The sequence below is a fragment of the Nerophis lumbriciformis genome, linkage group LG03 (genome assembly GCF_033978685.3).
Source record: "Nerophis lumbriciformis linkage group LG03, RoL_Nlum_v2.1, whole genome shotgun sequence".
In the NCBI taxonomy this organism is placed as follows: Eukaryota; Metazoa; Chordata; class Actinopteri; order Syngnathiformes; family Syngnathidae; genus Nerophis; species Nerophis lumbriciformis.
The window spans coordinates 48393112-48407474 of NC_084550.2; positions in this window are offsets into that span (position 1 = coordinate 48393112).

The window sequence follows — 14363 nt, forward strand, 5'->3', positions numbered from 1 at the left end:
TTTTCGATATTACATTTTAACGCATTTATCGGTTGATATATTATCGGACATCTCTAGTAAGAACTTTGCACTACTTTATATTAGAAATGGCAACAGCGGAGGATGAATGTCACATAACAAGAAGATAGTGAAAAAGAAGAAGTTTATTGACTACGGCGTCGACACGGACTACAAAGGCGGACGCGCACAATTTTTCAGGATTTATGCAGATCCCCAAAACAGATCAGCAGGTACCAGAAGGTAAGAAACGTTGCTTTTGCATAATATTGCGAAACAAAACACCAGATAATAGATCTTACCTTATACACACACCATAATGATACTCCTATGTTGAAGCACATCAAGCGGTGCGGTTTCATAGCTTACCAAAGTCGTACTAAAACATTTTGATAGATTTTTGAGCGCTGTGTGTAATGTTCTATATTTTCAATGGAACATTTAAAATGTTGGTGTTACTTGAGTCATATTGCCATCATATTGCAGTCTACACGTATCTCTTATGTGTGACTGGTCACACTTATCATTACACCATGTACCAAATAAAATAGCTTTGAGGTTGGTAAGCAAAACCAGAATGAAAAGTAAAGTACCAATGATTGTCACACACACACACTCAGTGTGGCGAAATTATTCTCTGCATTTGACCCATCACCCTTGATCACCCCTTGGAAGGTGAGAGGAGCAGTGAGCAGCAGCGTTGGCCGCGCCCGGGAATAATTTTTGGTGATTCAACCCCCAATTCCAACTCTTGATGCTGAGTGCCAAGCAGGGAGGTGACGGGTCCCATTTTTATAGTCTTTGGTACGACTCGGCCGGGGTTTGAACTCACGACTTACCGATCTTAGGGCGGACACTCTAACCACTAGGCCACTGAGCAGTATTATCATTCCGTACATTAGGTTATAAGGGAGAAAAAAGTATTTTAAGTGCACCTTATAGTCCGAGAAATACGATATATAAAACCTTGATGGATGTTTTGGATTTAGACAGAATTTCTAGGCGCAGTCAAGGCGTTGAGGGGATCCAGTTTGGTGGCTGCAGGATTAGGTCTCTGCTGTTGGCAGATGATGTGGTCCTGATGGCTTCATCTGGCCAGGATCTTCAGCTCTCACTGGATCGGTTCGCAGCTGAGTGTGAAGCGACTGGGATGAGAATCAGCACCTCCAAGTCCGAGTCCATGGTTCTCGCCCGGAAAAGGGTGGAGTGCCATCTCCGGGTTGGGGAGGAGACCTTGCCCCAAGTGGAGGAGTTCAAGTACCTAGGAGTCTTGTTCACGAGTGGGGGAAAAGTGGATCGTGAGATCGACAGGCGTATCGGTGCGGCATCTTCAGTAATGCGGACGCTGTATCGATCCGTTGTGGTGAAGAAGGAGCTGAGCCGGAAGGCAAAGCTCTCAATTTACCGGTCGATCTACGTTCCCATCCTCACATATGGTCATGAGCTTTGGGTTATGACCGAAAGGACAAGATCACGGGTACAAGCGGCCGAAATGAGTTTCCTCCGCCGGGTGGCGGGGCTCTCCCTTAGAGATAGGGTGAGAAGCTCTGCCATCCGGGGGGAGCTCAAAGTAAAGCCACTGCTCCTCCACATCGAGAGGAGCCAGATGAGGTGGTTCGGGCATCTGGTCAGGATGCCACCCGAACGCCTCCCTCGGGAGGTGTTTAGGGCACGTCCAACCGATAGGAGGCCACGGGGAAGACCCAGGACACGTTGGGAAGACTATGTCTCCCGGCTGGCCTGGGAACGCCTCGGGATCCCCCGGGAGGAGCTGGACGAAGTGGCTGGGGAGAGGAAAGTCTGGGCTTCCCTGCTTAGGCTGCTGCCCCCGCGACCCGACCTCGGATAAGCGGAAGAAGATGGATGGATGGATGGATGGATGGATGGATGGATGTTTTGGATGTTTTTAGAGCGCTTTATAGGCGGGATAGAGCCAAACCCATTACCTCCATTGTTAGATAACTTTTGCTAGCGTTTTTTTAAATGAGTTAGAATGCATAAAAAAAATATATATATATATAGATTGTGAATGATAGACAACATTTCAAAAAAGGTGCAATTCCCATTTAAAATATTGCAACTTTTGACACAACTTTTTGAAAATACTTCTGTTAAATGGGGCATTTTAGGCCACGACAATGAAAAAAAAAAAAAAAAATGAAAAAAATCAGATAAATCCTGGAGGGACTAATTCAGTTCATGAGTTCACTTAACTTTATGGATTGCTTAAAAACAAATGGTTCCACTTTGCTCTTCCTGGATCATATTTCACTGTCTTGTTATTACCTAAAGCAACACACTTCCACTAATCCATCTGTTTTTTTGTTGTTGTTTTTTTACAGCGTCGTCTCCAGTCGACTGAAGGTTAGTCATTCTTAACGCTGGCGTGAGGTGCTTTCCTGCTCTCAGGACCTTTGACAAGTGTAGGTGTATAAATGTGTCTGCATAAGTCAGTCAAAGAGTCTTGAGAGTAAGCCTCTGTAATATGTGGCCCACATGTGGGAGGGGGGTTGGTGAGCCTATGAGGAGAACATCTGGATATGTTTTTCCTTGTAAGCTGTGGTTGCCGCCACTGCTCGCCTGCGTGTGTGTTTTAGTGTCTCACAAGTTCAGTGTGTCAGGGGCTTTGTACTCTTCCTGCCTCCATGTTTACAAATTCAGGCAAAACCCTGCTTTCGTATCCTTCAGGAAATTAGAAAAGATTGTCCGAGTGTAGGTGGCGGCTGGAAGGTCTTTCGCCGTCAGATGGAAAACAAGACGCGCCCCCCCCCCCCCCCCCCAAAAAAAAAAAAGTGTATTCTTAGATGTTGAAGGTTCGGTAGTCGGTTGTAATTTGTCTCTGGGAGCAAAACACAGGAATGGCAGCTGTGTGGACGTCGATGCCCAGTGCGCTTCTTTTTAAGTCGGGCGCAATAAAACCTGCAATTTATTCGTAAGGACGAAGACTAAAAAGCAGTTTGTTGTTGTTGTCCAACTCCAGTTAGTCAACATATGTCATGACTTTAAAGCATTTCTTTCCTTAGGACAAAGTAGAAACAATATGTTCCATGGCATAATAGAACTTGCATCAACTGTGTAAGCATCAGTGTTGGGTTAGTTACTGAAAACCAGTAACTAGTTACAGTTACTAGTTACTTTATTTCAAAAGTAACTCAGTTACTAACTCAGTTACTTAAACCAAAAAGTAATGCGTTACTGTGAAAAGTAACTATTTAGTTACTTATATATATATTTTTTATTTTTTTAAGGCCCCATTTAATGCCCTTTTAGCCTTCATTTTAGTACTGTTATTGCACTGGAGAATAATACAATCTGTTGATCAACTTGACATGCATTTGCATCACTGAACTCTGCTAAGCAATGTGCTCTACATACAACACACAAAGACAAAGATATGTTTTAAAGGGCCAATTTGTTTCAGACCAGAACAAATTGACAAAACTATTTTAAATAGCTGCAACTTAACATACATAAGTAACAAACAGCATAATAACAACATAGCTGTAAAACAAGAAAGGCACACACTACATACATAAAGCCTAACCAGGCGTTTTCTCAAGGAATTCTGAAATAAAATCATGTCTGAAGCCCAGAACACTCTACACATTTCCCCACTTAGTTTAGAGAAAAGGAAATATTAGCCTGGCCCACTAGTATCCCTCTTTAGGTTTGTGAACTTTATAGTCTAAACATTTAGAGTGATGTGATAATCAAACACTCTAAAAGTTTAAAATGAAAGAGTATATAAGAGAATTGACAGAGTGTGTGTACCTTCAGTGTGCAGTGCCTCATTAAAATCCAGCCGCTGTTGGAGGTGGACGTGAAGTGTGTGGCTCTTTACTAGCTTCGTCGAAGCATGTTGTTTTTGTCGCTGTTTCAGCATATTTGAAACTTACATTCAACTAAAATGTTCTTTTCTTTGTGGTCGATAAAAGAAACGTACTGAAAATATCTCCATTTTAAGAAACTCGGCTTCGGGGTTTGCCATGACGTCTTGATAGTAGACACAGACACGCCCCCTCCCACACACACACACTCACACACACACACACACACACACACACACGTACACATAGACAGCGTGCGGCGCGCCTCTTTTTTGTCGCCTCTTCAGCAGCGCTGCAACACTCAGATCTTCTCAGTTTCTAGCCGATACTACATAAAAAATAACGCAAAATAACGCAGTAACGCATCATGTAGTAACGGCAACGGAGTTACTGAATATAAAAAATAACGCGTTAGATTAGTAGTTACCGCCGATAGTAACGGCGTTAGTCCCAACACTGGTAAGCATACTTGCCAACCTTGAGACCTCCGGATTCGGGAGATGGTGGGGTTGAGGTTGGGAGGGGCGGGGTTTGGTGGTAGCGGGGGGGTGGGGGAATATTGTAGCGTCCCGGAAGAGTTAGTGCTGCAAGTGTTTCTGGGTATTTGTTCTGTTGTGTTTATGTTGTGTTACGGTGCGGATGTTCTCCCGAAATGTGTTTGTCATTCTTGTTTGGTGTGGGTTCACAATAGAGATGTCCGATAATATCGGCCGATAAATGCGTTAAAATGTATTATCGGAAATTATCGGTATCGTTTTTTTTAATATCGGTATGTTTTTTTTGGTTTTTTTTTTATTAAATCAACATAAAAAACACAAGATACATTTACAATTAGTGCACCAACCCAAAAAACCTCCCTCCCCCATTTACACTCATTCACACTCATTCACACAAAAGGGTTGTTTCTTTCTGTTATTAATATTCTGGTTCCTACATTATATATCAATATATATCAATACAGTCTGCAAGGGATACAGTCCGTAAGCACACATGATTGTGCGTGCTGCTAGTCCACTAATAGTACTAACCTTTAACAGTTAATTTTACTCATTTTCATTAATTACTAGTTTCAATGTAACTGTTTTTATATTGTTTTACTTTCTTTTTTATTCAAAAAAATGTTTTTAATTTATTTATCTTATTTTGTTGTATTAATTTTTTTTTTTAAGTACCTTATCTTCACCATACCTGGTTGCCCAAATTAGGCATAATAATGTGTTAATTCCACGACTGTATATATCGGTTGATATCGGTATCGGAATATCTAATATCGGCAAAAAGCCATTATCGGACATCCCTAGTTCACAGTGTGGCACATATTTTTAACAGTGTTAAAGTTGTTTATACGGCCACCCTCAGTGTGACCTGTATGGCTGTTGACCAAGTATGCCTTGGATTCGCTTATGTGTGTTTAAAAGCCGCATACATTATGTGACTGGGCCGGCACGCTGTTTGTATGGAGGAAAATCGGGAGTGACGACAGGTTGTAGAGGACGCTGAAGGCAGTGCTTTTGAGGCACAACCCCAATATTGTTGTCCGGGTGGAAATCGGGAGAAATTCGGGAGAATGGTTGCCCCGGGAGATTTTCGGGAGGGGAACTGAAATTCGGGAGTCTCCCGGGAAAATCGGGAAGGTTGGCAAGTATGTGTGTAAGTGAAATAATTATGGGCCTGCTGCAATGCAAGCAGCGCATTAAACATAGGAGTATTATTATGGTGTGTGTATAAAGTAAGACATATTATCTGGCGTTTTGTTTCGCAATATTATGTAAAAGCAACTTTTCTTACCTTCTGGTACCTGCTGATCTGTATTTGGGATCTGCATGAATCCTGAAAATTCACGTGCGTCCGCCTTTGTAGTTTGTGAGGACATCGTAGTCAATAAACTTCTCCTTTTTCACTATCTTCTTGTTATGGGACATTCATCCTCCACTGTTGCCATTTCTAATATAAAGTAGTGTAAAGTTCTTACTTATATCTGTCAGTAAACTCGCCATGAAAGCGCTAAAACATACCGGTGTAGTGAGTTTACATTATTCACCCAAGGAACTTTAGTTATTAGAGTTCTGATCGGACGGTTTTTCATGGGACACATTTCCGGCATTGTTGTTGTTTCCGGATGAGGAGATACTGCTCCGTTATTGATTGAAGTAAAGTGTGAATGTCATTAAAACAGTTAGCTCCATCTTTTGACACTTCTTCCACTCCCGTCCTTGCACGCTACACCGCTACAACAAAGATGACGGGGAGAAGACGCTACCGAAGGTGAGCCACGTAAATAAGACCGCCCACAAAACGGCGCATCCTGAGGCGACTGTCAGAAAGCGGCTTGAAGATGATCTGTAAAACATAATGTGGAGGGGGCGTGGCCTGCGGGCTGCAGCGAGACTTGGTGTGCCAGGACCGGCCTCGAAGTAAGGGACAGGTGCGTAGATGGCCCAGGTGGGCCTTTTTATCTAATCACCTGTCGCTCTGTATAAGCAGCAGCTGGGAGGAGAGAGGTTGTTGGGAGCTAAAGCAAGAGCACGAGCGAGAGCGAGAGCACGGACTGAGAGAGACAAAGGGACAGACTTTGTGCTGGAAAGCAGAATGTTGGAAAACACGGACAATAAAACAGTATTACATCCAGAAACCCGGGCTCTCATGTCGGTACTTGGTGGTCAGAAGAACCCCCTGAAGGGCAACCTCCACACATAATCTATGCAACATTTTGACCAAAGAACCACCATTACATGTTGTAGACCACAAGGAAGTGTTTTCCATTTAGAAAAAATAATATGACTTCTTTAATGCGCCTTATAATCCGGTGCGCCTTATATATGAAAACGATCAAAAATAGACCAGTGCGCCTTATGGTCCGGAAAATACGGTATATTTACATCTGTTGATTCTAAAAAAGGAAACGATGGGTAAAGTAAGTTTTGTTCTACACCCCAAAGCTTGTATTAGAATTTAAATGTAGTTTATTTTTTTTAATTTTTTTTACCAAAAGCAATCTAAAGGTGTAAAAGTGGCAAATGAACACATTTCAAAGTGTCGGAAAATGACGTCGGCTGGCTGTTTTTTCAAACTCATCCCAACCTCCTTTTTTCTCGTCATCTCCTTTTCGGAGCCGAGCTTTCGGACCAAAATTCCCTGGTGCCTCATTGACTCAACCCCACCCCCTCCTCGCTCCTCCAGCCCCACTACGTTACGCCTCCTCCCCTTCGACAGACTGAGCCACGCTTGTCGACAGTTACTGAGGCTTTTTTGGCGCTGCGCTGCTTCAACCCACGCCCGGGCTTCTGCTTCCAAAGCCATCTTTTCCATTCGCTGGCCGAGTGAATGGATGGAGGGAAAACAAAGCAATGGCAGTCATCTGCAGCCAATACAAATGATAGAAACACACAACTGTGATCAATTCAAAACAGGAGCTTAGTGAAGTGAAACGCAACAGAATTATTGACAATATTTTGTTGATGTTTTCATGAACTGAACACCTGATGAGACCTGCCTCAATCAAAGGCATGCAAAAAAACCGCACTGGTTAAAAACTTAATAGCCTATGTTTTTTATTCCTTCGTATTTGTCTAAACTGTATTTGCCTTAGTTACAGGATATATCCACATATGGTAGCGGTTTACCCAAAGAACTATGCTCGAGTCCACCATTTGTAGTTTACATACACTTGTAAAGAACATAATGTCATGGCTGTCTTGAGTTTCCAATCATTTCTACAACTCTTATTTTCTTGTGATATAGTGATTGGAGCACATACTTGTTGGTCACAAAAAACATTCATGAAGTTTGGTTCTTTTATGAATTTATTATGGGTCTACTGAAAATGTGAGCAAATCTGCTGGGTCAAAAGAATACATACAGCAATGTTAATATTTGGTCACATGTCCCTTGGCAAGTTTCACTGCAATAAGGCGCTTTTGGTAGCCATCCACAAGCTTCTGGTTGAATTTTTGACCACTCCTCTTGACAAAATTGGTGCAGTTCAGCTAAATGTGTTGGTTTTTTGACGTGGACTTGTTTCTTCAGCATTGTCCACATATTTAAGTCAGGACTTTGGGAAGGCCATTCTAAAACCTTCATTCTAGCCTGATTTAGCCATTCTTTTACCACTTTTGACGCGTGTTTGGGGTCATTGTCCTGTTGGAACACCCAACTGCGCCCAAGACCCAACCTCTGATGATTTTAGGTTGTCCTGAAGAATTTGGAGGTAATCCTCCTTTTTCATTGTACCATTTACTCTCTGTAAAGCACCAGTTCCATTGGCAGCAAAACAGGCCCAGAGCATAATACTACCACCACCATGCTTGACGGTAGGGATGGTGTTCCTGGGATTATAGGCCTCACCTTTTTTCTTCCAAACATATTGCTGGGTATTGTGGCCAAACAGCTCAATTTTTGTTTCATCTGACATCACATGGACAAAGATAAGACCTTCTGGAGGAAAGTTCTGTGGTCAAATAAGTGAACAGGCTAATTGGGAACAGGTGGGTGCCATGATTGGGTATAAAAGCAGCTTCCATGAAATGCTCAGTCATTCACAAACAAGGATGGGGCGAGGGTCACCATTTTGTGAATAAATGCGTGAGAAAATTGTCGAACAGTTTTAAGAACAATATTTCTCAACGAGCTATTGCCAGGAATTTAGGGATTCCACCATCTACGGTCCGTAATATCATCAAAAGGTTCAGAGAATCTGGAGAAATCACTGCACGTAAGCGATGATATTACTAATCTTTCAGGTCCGAAAACTCTGGAGAGCGGATCGGATTGGTCTGTCGGTGATAGAGAAGTTGAAGCGTGTGAAAAACATTGACCAACATGCTTGGCGGGAATTTAACCTTCAACCAGTCCTTACGTATGCCAGGTTCTTATGATCTGTGACGACCAGGAATGGCATGGCAGTTGCCTCCAACGAGCGCCTCCACTCGTGAAGTGCAACAACGATGGCCAGCAGTTCTCTCTTCCCCACATCATAGTTCTATTCAGCAGTTGTGAGGCGACACAGGAAGAAGGCACAAGGATGAAGCCTCTGGTAGACCAGGGAACGCTGGCACAGAACTGCTCCAACTCCTGTATCCGATGCATCAACCTCAACAAAAAAGTTTAAAGCTGGATTGACGTGCATAAGTATTGGTGCTTTAGTAAACAAATGTTTTAGCGAGCAAAGGGTGGCCTCGGCTACTGAGATCCACCGAAATATAACTTAGTGGATGTAAGTCTTGTCAAGGGTTCAGCTTTGCTGCTAAAGTTGCAGATAAATCACCTACAGAAGTTAGCAAAACCCAAGAACCTTTGCAAGTGCTTCCTTGATGTAGGAGATGGCCACTCGACCGTTACCTGGATTTTGGTAGGACTAGGTTTGAGATGGCTCTTTTTCACAATGAATCCCAGAAACGACAACGATGGGAGTGAAATTCGCACTTTTCAGCTTTGACATATAGCCGATTCCCTATTAACCGTTGTCAGATGAGACGGACGTGGTGGAGATTTCTGGAAAAGATAAGAATGTGTTTAAGGTACACAAAGCAACATTGATAGATCATGTGACTGAGGACATTGTTCATTACATTTTTGGGTGCATTAGTGAGGCCAAATGGCATAACTAAATATTCAAAATGCCCCACAGGGGTGTTGATAGCGGTCTTCCACTCATCTTCTCGTAAGTCTAATTTAGTGAAAATAGCAGCAGAAGATAAATAAGTAAATGCCATAAGTAGCAAAGGATAGCTATTCTTGACTGTTATGTCGTTTCAACCACGATAGTCAGTACAGAGCTGCGAATACTTTTATTTCTTCTCAACGGAAGAAAGAAAACGGGTCCCAATGGAGAGGAAAAGGTGCGAATGAGACCCGGGCTGTTCTGCCCTGACACATTATAGAGTGTATCCCCAGGTAACGCTGCCCCTGGGAGGAGTTTAATGGAGCAGTCATAAGGATGCTGTGGGGAAGGGACTGAGCTCAATTTTACTGATTACTTGTTTGAAGTTGTGATATTCGGCAGGTACCACCGACAGATTAATGATGGTCTTATCTCAATCAGTACTAGGATTATGCAGTTGCAGCCATGGAAGACTTAATTCGATGGGTGTAGACTGACATGGAAGGATAAAGAAGCATACCGCTTTATGGTGATTACCTGATAACTGTAAAGCTAACGTCTCAGTTTGGTGCATCACCTTCGCCAGTAAACAGCCGTCTACCCATGCCAAGAAACTCGACCCAGCACTGAACAACACCTGCCGCTTGATCACTGGTTGCTTGAAGCCTACCAACCTGAACATCCTACATCTCCTCGCTGGTATCGCCCCTGCAGACGTGAGACGGGAAGTTGCCAGCCGAGTAGAGTTCACAAAAGCTACCAGTGATTAACACCACCTCCTCTATGGACGTAAACCCTCAGCCCAACGTCTGAAGTCAAGGAGAAGCTTCCTCAGCAATGTCCAGCCCCTAACAACATCTCGGGAAGAAACCAGACTCCAGCTATGGACACAAAGATTAGAGAAAGACCCCCCTCCTATTGACATGGGAATCCCCCCTTTTGAAGATCTGCCCCCCGGGTCAGAAACACCATGGGTCCAGTGGAAGACACTAAACCGCCTGAGAACAGGAACAGGGCGATCAAAAGCTGCTATGGCCAGATGGGGCTACAAAACCGGCCCAACCACCTGCGAATGCGGAGAGGAGGACCACACGATGCAGCACTGCCTTGTCTGTCCTCTGCTACTCAACCAGTGCAGCTTAAAAGATCTCGCAGAGTTCAACAACAATGCAAAAGACTGTGTAAAGAAATGGGAAACTGTCATATAACCACATGCTTCAAAGACACGAAAAGAAGAAGCCGTCTAAAGGGGAACACAGCTTAATTTTAGTAATCTTATGCAAGTCTCCAAAGTCTGAGTCCATGAAGCAATCGTCTGCCCCTGAGTCAATAACAATAATCTTGACACTGACAAAGTCTCTGAAAGTTCAAGTTTTTTTACAGGGCTAGGAACTTGCGTGTACTCACACAATCAATTAAAATTAGGCTGTTTGTTGTTCCCCAAAGGAGAAAAGGAAGCTTGAGGAGCGGGAGATATGATGGTCCGGGCTACCACGGTAGCGACAGAAGTGTAATCTTTGGCGACGAGCTCGCTCAGCACAGTGACTTGTCCCATACTTGCCAACCTTGAGATCTTCGAATTCGGGAGATTGGGGGTTGAGGTGTGGTGGTGCGGGTTTGGTGGTAGCGGGGGTATATATTGTAGCCCGGAAAAGTTAGGGATGCAAGGGATTCTGGGTATTTGTTCTGTTGTGTTTATGTTGTGTTACGGTGCAGATGTTCTCCCGAAATGTGTTTGTCATTCTTGTTTGGTGTGGGTTCACAGTGTGGCGCATATTTGTAACAGTGTTAAAGTTGTTTATACGGCCAACCTCAGTGTGACCTGTCTGGCTTTTGATCAAGTATGTCTTGCAGTCACTTTCGTGTGCATGCAGAAGGCGCACACAACATGTGACTGTGCCGGCACGCCGTTTGTATGGTGAAGAAGAGGACGCTAAAGGCAGTGCCATCATGGCACGCCCTTAATATTGTTGTCCGGGTGAAAATCGGGAGAAATTCGGGAGAATGGTTGCCCCGGGAGATTTTCGGGAGGGGCACTGAAATTCGGGAGTCTCCCGGAAAAATCGTGAGGGTTGGCAAGTGTGACTTGTCTTCCGAGCTGCATTGACACCGCGTCGTTTGGCAGAAGAGTGGTGGTTATTACAGGGTCTATTTGTGCTACTATCAACATTAATCCATTAGGCAAAGAGGGACGATATCGGCCAACCTCCTTAGCGTCTTCTCTATCGCACTCACAAATTCTGACTTGACAAATGGCTAATTCAGTCAGTGTGTCAAGGGTGGCAGTTTTGTCACAGGTAGCAAGTTTGTTCTTAATGCCATGATTTAATCCCTTGCGAAAAATGCTGCATGAAGCCACCGTCACAGAATCTGCTCTCTGCTACAAGGATACCAAAGTCAATGGGGTATGTAGCTACAGATAGCTTGCCTTGTTTAAACTCTAACAAGCGGCTGCCTGCTTCTTTGTCTTTTAGGGGGTGATCAAAAACCTTCATTATTTCGTGTGCACAGCAGGAGAGGTCTTATTAACTGCCATGGCCAAGACAGCGGCTTCATCAGAAGCTATCTTAGCCTAGTGATAACAAAAAGAGCACTCAAAAAGGAGTGAGAAAAAAAATAACGAAGGATGCTCACTTAAGGTGTGAGGAACAGAAATCGCACACAGTAGGTGTGGAGAAGTAACAATAAACACTACATGGCAACGCCGGGACTGTGCCACAGTGAACAAGAAGATGTACAGGGACTCTACTGGTGCGGAGTGAAGGGACTGGAGAGCTTAAGTCGTCCGGACGAAATGAGTATCAGGTTTGCGTGCAGTTGGCTACGCCCCGTGACCCAGAAACCAGGCACTGCAACAAAAAGAAGATAAGTGGGAGCAGAGCTGCCAGATCATGACAGGAGTCCTGCCTCATACATTCATACACCAGTGTAGGTGGCACTGGGAGCAAAGTGTGTGAAGTGTCTTGCCCAAGGACATAACGGCCGTGACCAGGACGGCGGAAGCTGGATATGAACCTGTAACCCTCAAGTTGCTAGCACGGCTGTTCTACCATCCGAGCCACACCGCCCTGTTTTCTGGGGATCTAAACCGCTAACTTAGGGTCAAAGCTCTTCTGCTCTCGCCACATCACGAACAGCAATTTTGCAAAACAAATACACTAATACACCCCATACCATCACAGATGCTGGCTTTTGAACTTAGCGCCTATAACAATCCGGAAGGTTCATTTCGACTTTGGTCCGGAGGACACAACGTCCAAGGATTCCAAAAACATTTTGAAATGTGGACTCGTCAGACCACAGAACACTTTTCCACTTTGCATCAGTCCATCTCAGATGAGCTCGGGCCCAGCGAAGCCGGTAGCGTTTCTGGGTGTTGTTGATAAATGACTTTGGCTTTGCATAGTAGAGTTTTATCTTGCACTTACAGATGTAGCGACGAACTGTAGTTACTGACAGTGGTTTTCTGAAGTGTTCCTGAACCCATGTGGTGATATCCTTTACACACTGATGTCGCTTTTTGATGCAGTACCGCCTGAGGGATCGAAGGTCCGTAATATCATCACTTAATGCAGTGATTTCTCCAGATTCTCTGAACCTTTTGATGATATTACAGACCTTAGCTGGTGAATTCCCTAAATACCTTGCAATAGCTGGTTGAAAAATGTTGTTCTTAAACTGTTCGACCATTTTCTCACGCATTTGTTCACAAAGTGGTGACCCTCGCCCCGTCCTTGTTTGTGAATGACTGAGCATTTCGTGGAAGTTGCTTTTACACCCAATCATGGCACCCACCTGTTCCCAATTAGCCTGCTGTGGGATGTTCCAAATAAGTGTTTGATGAGCATTCCTCAACTTTCTCAGAGTTTTTTGTCACTTGTGCCAGCTCTTTTTGAAACATGTTCCAGGCATCAAATTCCAAATGGGCTAATATTTGCAAAAAATAACGTTTTCCATTTCGAACATTAAATATCTTGTCTTTGCAGTCTATTCAATTGAATATAAGTTAAAAAGGATTTGCAAATCATTGTATTTTGTTTTTATTTACGATTTACACAACGTGCCAACTTCACTGGTTTTGGGTTTTGTAACCATGATGTGTCTAGGTGCTGTTTCACATTTGACCGTGTCATTGAGGAAATGTTATCATTGCATATTAGACACACTATATAACCTGCTCTCTCCACAAAGGCAAACTCCTCTGTCCATTTGTTCTGAAATGTACATTTCTCGTCATCGTTTTTGTTTTTCGGGTTTTGTCCACAAAAACTATCGAGCTGAATATTTGGTTAAAACACCACACAACATGTGATTGGCCTTGCAGGTAAGCTGGAGCCAAACCCTGGCCTGAACTCAAACGGTTGAGACTGGATGGATGGATTAAAATGCATACGAATGTTTTAAGGCCCTAGGATTTATCTGCGAGCCAGATGCAGTCATCAAAAGAAAGAAACTGCGAGAGGAACTGAAGTGTTCTTCAGTACAAGTATGCACTGGAGGCTATGAATTTTTAAGGAATATCAAAGATTGCAGTTGTAGAGTGGATACATACGTGTGTGTGTGTGTGTGTGTGTGTGTTGAAGAGATGTGAACATGTGCTTCCGATGTGAACTCTACAGAGAACTCTCTCAGTTGAATTCCTGACTGGAGATCAAACTAGAACGCTGCTGACGCTGAAAAAATGAGGTTTTAGAAACTGATGATTAAAGCTGATCATCAGAATACTTTTAGATATTTCCAAGAATGGCACAGGTTCGACACAAAAACGTTCCCCTTGCTTCCCAAAATGTAAACTACGTTATTTTAAGGTGAGCTAACACTTGCCATGTTTCAACAAACACTTTTTTTGGTCAAGTGTGAATGTGATCATCCAAACCCTGGCGTGCACTAAACAACCACACAGAGACCACCGAAGAGACAGGTCTCAGTCTGCTTCGGAG